This window comes from Spinacia oleracea, chromosome 2 (assembly GCF_020520425.1).
Source record: "Spinacia oleracea cultivar Varoflay chromosome 2, BTI_SOV_V1, whole genome shotgun sequence".
Lineage (NCBI taxonomy): Eukaryota > Viridiplantae > Streptophyta > Magnoliopsida > Caryophyllales > Amaranthaceae > Spinacia > Spinacia oleracea.
Genome location: NC_079488.1, coordinates 7804834 through 7811657, shown reverse-complemented (window position 1 = coordinate 7811657; position 6824 = coordinate 7804834). Strand labels below are relative to the sequence as shown.

The window sequence follows — 6824 nt, the reverse complement described above, 5'->3', positions numbered from 1 at the left end:
CTTGGATTCACTACCAATCGAGGAAATTTACTGTTACCTTTCTAAAAGGATTTATTGCAGTGCAAGATATTTAATTATAAACAATAATTAAAACATACATTGAAGCATGCAAAGTCTAAACATTTATCATGAGTAATAACTTGAAAATTAAAGCAATCATGCAATTTAAACAAGTCATTGGCATTTTATTCGAATTTATTGTTCCGGCAGGTGTGAATAAAATGATTCCAAGACCCTAAAACCATTGAAGAATTAAGCACATTATGTATTTAGACTCCAATCTAAAATCTTTTAGGTAAGCAAAAGCCTTTGCTAATAGTCTAGAAACTACTCTTGGTTGATAGGTACGTCTAAGAACTTATTAGGAAAACCTATCGAATTTGCCACGACATAAAAGGACTCCTTACTTATATCGTTGAGTTTCACCAAAACTAACATGTAATCACAATTATTTGTGTACCTTACCCCTTTAGAATCAATAAGTAACACCTCGCTATGGCGGAAAACTATTACTAAGATTGATGTAAAGGTTATCCAAGTAAGTGTTATTTTGGCATGGCACCTTTTAACTCAATTTTTAAGTTTGGAACTTAAGGCTCTTACTATGTTGGTTAGATTTTAAGTGAACTAAAATCCTTAATCATGCAACATAATCAAGCCATAATCTCATGCATAATTAAGACATATTTAAAAGCAATAAATAACATAAAAACATGCATAAGATAAATGTGATCTAGTATGGCCCGACTTCATCTTGAAGCTTCAACTTCAAAGTCCGTCTTGAAAATGGATTGGAAACTCCGTCTTGAATTTCACCATGGGAGGCGCCATTTTCTTCAAATACGATAAGCTATAATTAAACTAATAACAACTATTTGATGGTACGCAGACCATATTTAAATTGAAAACAAAACTTTGGTGCATTAGACCAATTTTACATTCAAATTAATGGTACGCAGACCATATTTTCTATCCTAGCTATTTGGGCCATACTAGTCACTTTTCAATAACCTGCAAAACAGTACATATACAATATATACCATTCATCCATTCATTATCATGAATGGCCCACATAGCTGGTTAGTTGAACATGTTATGCATCACATAAATATTTGCAGCAATTAATCAAGGGCACCAATAATCTACCAATTATTCAGTCATTATTAATTCTAATCAAGTTGTTTTAACCTTAAAGGATTGTAGACCTAATCAAGAGTTTATGACTAAAATGCTCCCACTTAAACCAATAAATTCACATGCTTTACTAATTTTAAACATAAAAATCTACTCCCTCCGTCTCTTTTTGTTTTTTACGTTTTCCTTTTTGGGTATTTAAAAATGTTCTTTACATTTCCTTTTATATTATCACAATTAAATTAGTATTCTATCAAAATTTGTGTCCAATCATTATTTTAACCAATCAAATTCATTGGGTCATTTAATCTCTCACACTTTTCCATTGGGACATTAAATTTTTCTCATTTCCCAATATCAGAATTTTGATAAAAGTGAAAACATTATAAATAAACGTAATTTATCTCGTTTAAATAAAAAAATTGAGGGATTTCAATGCAAATTAATTATTCGTTAAAACGCGTGAAAAATGCCAAATTTAAAAACAAAAAGAGACGGAGGGAGTATTTCCTAGTCTAATCGGAAACATACAAATTTAATTAAAACTTAAAGCTCATATAAATTTATAATTGAATCCATTTAATTTATTTTCAGTTGAATTAAAATGAATTTAAATTAATTCAAGGTTTTAATTTTAGTAAAATAATTAGTATAAATTAAAAAAAAATTATAATTAGATTATTCAAAATTAAATTCCGAGAAAATAATTTAAATTACGGACTTTAAAATTAATTAAAATCGTTTTCGAACTGAAATTTTAAAATTAAAATCAAAACGCATCAATCGTAACAAGACGAGGCACTTGGGTTTGCGCCCAAGCCCTATCGAGTCATGAGGCAAGCGTGCCCCATCGAAAGATCGTATGGCATCACACGAGCAGGCCACACGCATCGCAGCCAGCCCAGGCCACGTTGCGCGCAGCCTGCCTCACTCGACGGGTTTGGTTGCTTCGCTGGGCGCGGCAGCGCGCGCACGCGACTGCTCGCCTGGCTTACGCCAATGCCATCGCCCATCGCCCACGCTGCACACAACACTCGACACAAGGGCAGCGTGCTGCCTTGTGCTCGTGTGCTATGGCCCTTGCTCGCTGCATTGTACCGCATGGGCGACGAGCTCCCTTGCTAGTCGTCGCATGCCCGCACTATACAACACCCCTTAAGGGTAACACGTGGCGCCCATTGCTTTGTGCATGCAAGTTTTATGAGCGAATTTCATAAAAATTAAAACTTTTATTTCAAAATTAATGACAAATTAATAAATCATATTAATTTCATAATTTTAGGGCAAAATATCGAAAATTTATTAATCAATTAATTTCCGATTATCATGGATTCAAATCTAGGTCATAAAAATCTAAAATATATCATAAATTAACAATTTTTATTGTGGTTTTTAATCATGGATACCTAATTAAATCGTTAATTAATTATGAAAATCAAATCAATTCTAAATTATTCGAATTTCAACAAATTAATTACAATTAAAAATTAGGTTCTATAATTAACAAGCTTAGGCATTCAAATTTGTTAAATATATACAGTAGGTCAATCAAAAATTCAAGATTTAACAACAAGAATCGCAAATATTTAATTTAACCTCTTAAAATTACAAACTTTTGCGTTCGAAAAACTAAAACCTCCGAAAAGTCATAGTTAGGCTTCGAATTTGGGAATTCTGGGTTCGGCCGAAAAATAGTTGTTTTGTCAAAATTTTAGAATGCCTTTTACATGCGGAATTGACACAAAAATCACTCGATTTCGTTGAATAACGAAGAAACTGCCGAAAAACTGCGTACATATAATTAAATAAACGCAATTTGCAATTAATTAACAATTACGAAAATTAATCACCCCTTTTAATTCTTTGCAAATTTGTAAAATTTCACCATGTTAAGCAATTTATAGATTATACAAATAATAAGAGGCTCGTGATACCACTGTTAGGTTATGATACATATGAACAACATAAATCATGCGGAAAAACCTTAATGCCAGGAATCATATTAATTGCACATAATCATATAATTAGTCTAGGATACATACACTTTGTAGCGTGCCCTCCCTAGCTGAGCCCGAACCGAACAAGAACAAGTCTTTAGGACTCCAAGTGTCGTCCCTCCGTAGAAAGTCCACAGCACGTCCGGATCCGCCTTAAGCTTGACCAACTAGAATCGCCCTTAAGGTACTTAGAATTTTCGGCTAATATGTGGCAAGTGTTTGGCTGATTTTTGCTTGAAAATCTTACCTTTGAATACTTGAAAAAACTCGTTCATAAATTGTGAACCTAGTGATATGTGTGTTTTATATAGTGTTTTCACCCCCGTCCCTTAGTACTTTTATGCCTTAAATGAGCTCTTAGGAGCCGTTTTTAGTACTAATCTGTGTATTTGAGTGCGCCTTGAGTTTCAGGACTATTTAGTGTGAAATTGGTCTTTTTAGACCCGTTTCATATGATTTAGGCCACTACGCGTTCCCGAGGGAGTTCGGGACGACTTTTGTCGACTTACGGGAGCCTTAGATGTTCATGATTGAGCCCCGGAAGTTAGACTCGGTGTTGCGGACGAAAGGCGGTTCATTTAGCTCTCCGCCCGGATGATTTCCCCTCGCCCACCGGGCGAGCAAGCAGAAAAAAAGCAACAGTCAGCAGGCGCCCGACTGGCGGAATACTGCCCGGTGCCCATCAGGCGCCCAACAAAAGCAAAGGCAACCATTTTCTCTTCTCCCCCAACGGGCGAGAGGCGCCCGACCGGGCGCGTGCAGATGAATTCCACAATGTCTCCCTCCGCCCGCCGGGCAAACCTGCGCCCGTCGGGCGGATTTCGAGCTGGTCGCCCGACGGGCGGTTGGCTGCCCGACCGGGCGACGACAACCCAGCTGGCTTTAGGCGCGGTTTTTCTTCCGGTTTTTCCTTATGTTTTTGGGAAAACTATAAATACTAGGCTTGATTATTTTAGTTGGGCATCTTATTCTAGTATTGAAACCCTTAGTTTTATTTTCCTTAGTTAATTTCTCTCTAAATTTATGCAAACATTTAGTTTTCAATTTTAATAAAAATTTCAAGATTTCTATTTCCATTGTTCTTCAATTAAGGTATTGTTCACTATTTCAATTCTTTGTTTAGCTCTAATTATGTTTTCAATCATGCTAATTGCTTTGTTTATTGTTAATATGCTTGAGTAGTCTAATTTCTAGGGTTTGGGGATCCATGAATAATATGAAGGGATATTGAATCCTATTGATTGGTTTATTTCACTATACAATTAGATTTGCGCAGGTTTAATTGTGGTGGTTATGCAATATCAAATTAAGATTCGAGAGATGCAATTTGATATTTAGGCTCGTGTCAATAGGTGGAATTAGAGTTAATACGTAGCGAGAGCCCGTTAATTCTAAGTCTATGATTAGTATCGATTCGAGAGAGCATGCTAGTCTAATTAATTACTTGTTGATTATCGTGATTGTTCATTGTCCTGGATTGTTATTTGTTGGTGAACCTATGCCCTAGATTCCTTAATATATTGATTCTTACTCGTTTAATTATTCTTCGTAGACTTAGCATACAAACCACCAACCAATTCCTATTCCCAATAGTCTAGATTAATTAATTGATAGTAGAAAGAACACCTGTTTCCCTGTGGATTCGATCCTGACTTCCCTTGCTACCTAGCTAGTGGACTTAGGTTATTTTTTATTATGTAATACGACTTTAGCCTGTCAAATTTTGGCGCCGTTGCCGGGGAAACGGTTTTAATTTCTGTTGTTGATTGTTTATCCTAGATTATTGTTTGTTACTACTCAAGGAACTCACGTTCCTTGAGACCGGATCTCACATTGTTTTGTAGTTTCTTTGTCTATGCCCAGGACCGTAGGTACTAGTAATCTTACTCCATTCAATCCTGAGCCCGAAAGAACCTTTCGTAGACGAAGAACTTTCATTGTACAGTGTGGGAATTACTCTGATTCTGATTATAATATTGGCGATCTTTTTCCTTCAGATACAGATTCAGTTTCAGAGATAGAGATGGGTGACGAAACTCCACTACCGCCACCTACCCCACGGCTTACAGAGTATTCTAAGCCAAGTCTGTCTGTGCTACCAAAGGCAATCATGCCTTCTATTGCAGCTGAGACCTTCAAGATTGAGCCTGCATTGATTAACATGATTGAGAGACACCAGTACGGTGGGGAACCAGGTGAAGATCCGAATATTCACATACAATCCTTCATCCAATACTGTTCCACCATCAAGCAAAAGGGATTGACTCCGGAGCAGACTATGGAGATACTTTTCCCGTTCTCTTTGAGTGGGAAAGCTAAGTTGTGGATTAATGGGTTGAATCGGGCAGCTTTGAAAATCACTAATTGGGAGTCCTTGGCCCTTGCTTTCTATGTTAAATATTTTCCACCTGAGAAAACGACTCGTCTGAGGGGTCAGATATTAGGTATCTCTCAACAAGCAGATGTGAGTTTGTTCGAGGTCTGGGAGCGATTCAAGGACTTGCAGAGAGAGTGCCCGCACCATGGTTTGGATGATTAGTTTTTGATTCAGCAGTTTTATAATGGTCTGGGTAATGAGTCTAGATGTCTGTTGGATTCAGCTGCCAGTGGGAGATTCATGCAACTTGAGGTGCCTAGAGCTATGGAGGTGATTGAGGAGATAACAATTCACAATTCCCAGTATGGGAATCCTAGAGGTCTATCTAATAAGGGTGGTAAGCATGATTTGAATTCTATAGAACAATTAACTGCCCAATTGACTGCTTTACATTATAAGTTTGATAATATGCAAGCAGCAAATGCTCAATCTGCCCAACCTGTTAGTGTAGCTGCTATGAGTGCCCAACCTGCTACTGTTTGTGAAGGTTGTGGACTGGCTGGTCATTATGCATAGGAATGTAGGAGCTCTATTGAACAATGTAACGCATTTCAATCCTACAAACAAAACAACCCATTCTCCAACTCGTACAATGAAGGCTACAAAAACAACCCTCTACTGTCCTACAGGAGCAACAATATCCAGAACCCTCACCAAGTCCAACATCCACCACAACAACCATACCAACCCCCACATCAACAATCCTACCAACCACGGAACAACTACAACCAACATTCTAGTGGACCACCTGGGTTCCCTAGACAACACACATCAACTCCACCACCACAACCTCAAAACACACAGCCTGACCCTATGTTAGTAGAGATGAGAAACATGATGCTACAAATGCAAAAATCTCTAAGTGAAAAGGATGCGAAGATCGATGCTCTTACTGCTCACAATAAGATCATTGATACACAGTTGACACAGATGGCTACTACTATTGCAGGGAGGCCCCCAGGCCAATTTCCTTTACAGCCCGAAAATAGGGAAACTGCAAATGCTATTACATTGAGGAGTGGTAGAGTTTATGATGGTCCTTCTATGCCGGTTAAGGTTGATTCCGGGGTGTCTGCTAGTGGTCTGGTTAGTGAGGAAGTCCCAGAGATAGTCACGGATGGTAAGGAAGCTGAAAAGGTAGTCAATGAGAATGAGGCTACAACTGAGGTTAAGAGGGGGACATATATTCAAGTACCACCTATTGTACTCCCCTTCCCAAACCGGCAACTCAAGAATAAGCTAGACAAGCAGTTTGGAAGATTCTTGGAAGTGGTCAAAAATTTGCAGGTAACGGTTCCTTTTACTGAATTGATTTT

At 37.7% G+C, this 6824-nt stretch overlaps 1 non-coding gene across 1 annotated transcript; it reads right to left on the bottom strand.

The window, feature by feature from the left end:
• Positions 1 to 5553: 5553 nt before the first annotated feature.
• LOC130468263 (small nucleolar RNA R71) lies at positions 5554 to 5660 on the bottom strand. The gene has a single exon (XR_008928676.1). It is a non-coding gene; the product is annotated as a small nucleolar RNA R71 (small nucleolar RNA).
• Between the last annotated feature and the right edge of the window lie 1164 nt (positions 5661 to 6824).